General features: G+C 43.8%; 1 long non-coding RNA gene across 1 annotated transcript in view; it reads left to right on the forward strand.

The window, feature by feature from the left end:
- LOC110366339 (uncharacterized) overlaps positions 1 to 1,305 on the forward strand; it is a 132,094-nt gene that overhangs the window by 101,047 nt on the left and 29,742 nt on the right. Inside the window, exon 10 of the long non-coding RNA XR_010473129.1 lies at positions 4 to 102. This is a non-coding gene — a long non-coding RNA (uncharacterized LOC110366339). The remainder of the gene's footprint in view (positions 1 to 3; positions 103 to 1,305) is intronic.

Genomic DNA, 1,305 nt, shown 5'->3' on the forward strand with positions numbered 1-1,305 from the left:
CAGGACAAGGCAGTGCAGCTGCTGGGAGATGCTGTCTTGCTAGCAAAGGCAACTGAAGCAAAGAGGGAACTGAACTTCATCTGCTGACATTCACTGGCCAAGGTATCAAATCAAGCTGTCCATGGCAAAATGTGCAATTCTCTCCTTCCTTCTGAAGGATCCTCATGACATGCAGTGGTCATTGGTCCCTGGTTTTCTGTTTTTTCCTCTATTCCAAACAACCTGGTTTTTTTTACTCCAATTGATTTTCTAAATTTTGGTGGTTTTTATGGACAGAGCCACTTCTTTCCTCTCCCTGTGCCTGCTTCTCTCCTAGGAAGCAGCCATGACAATGGCTCTCTGCTTGGGATAATCATCCAACAAGGCGCAAGTTCCATTGTTTGCTTTCCTTTCTGGCTCATATTGCTTGTTTCCCACACTCAGGCGTGTTAATATTCCAGCTCTGATTGTTGTTTATCTTTTGTTGGAGAACATTTTCCTTCTGTCTCATTTGGAAAAAAAAAAGTTAAATCGGTGCCAGAGGCTTAACAAAATAAAGGCTTCTTCTCTATTGTTGTTGCATCCACGTTGAAGCTCATCTAATTTGGATTGCAGGATGTGAGCACCCCAAGAGGCACACAGATGTTGGGTGCGCAAGTCAGATACCTGCATGTACAAATGTCCAGTTAAATGTGCGTCTGGTGGTCTGCATTCTTAAATACACGATCGCTATATAACATCATGTCAAACTGGGGCCGCATCTCAGTGGTGCTGCAACGTGAGTTTCGTGGCCGCTGTGCCGCAGCACGGGGCAGACGGGGTGCGCTGGCGAATGTGGCCTCCATTTCTGCATGCAAGTCCTTGCTTTCTGACATTTGCAAATTTGTCCCTTAATCTCTGTGGTGCAGGATTTGCTGTCAAGAAACATTGTCTGGGATGAGCTGTTGGGATTCAGATTATCAACCAGACATTAATTATTCTTCTGACTAAACCCTCTACAGCTAGGCTAGATAATACAAATGTAAAGAAATAAATTACTATGAATCATGTTCTGTACTTGAAATCTGGAATGAATCATGCTGTAGGAATAAAACCACATACCATAAGCATACGTGTGTCAAGACATAACATAGCCAGATCCTCAGCTGGGGCTGGGCTGTGTGATGCCACTGGCATCAAAAGAAACTTTCCACATTTTAAGACCTCAACCTGCTTTGTTTATTATGAGCACCCAGAGAGCGATTCCAGATAGCTACAAGATCTGTCAGGTTGTGCTGAGGAAAGCTGAAGCCAGAATAACATGTAAGATCTGTTAATCTTTTGCAG

This window comes from Columba livia, chromosome 5, assembly GCF_036013475.1.
Source record: "Columba livia isolate bColLiv1 breed racing homer chromosome 5, bColLiv1.pat.W.v2, whole genome shotgun sequence".
Lineage (NCBI taxonomy): Eukaryota > Metazoa > Chordata > Aves > Columbiformes > Columbidae > Columba > Columba livia.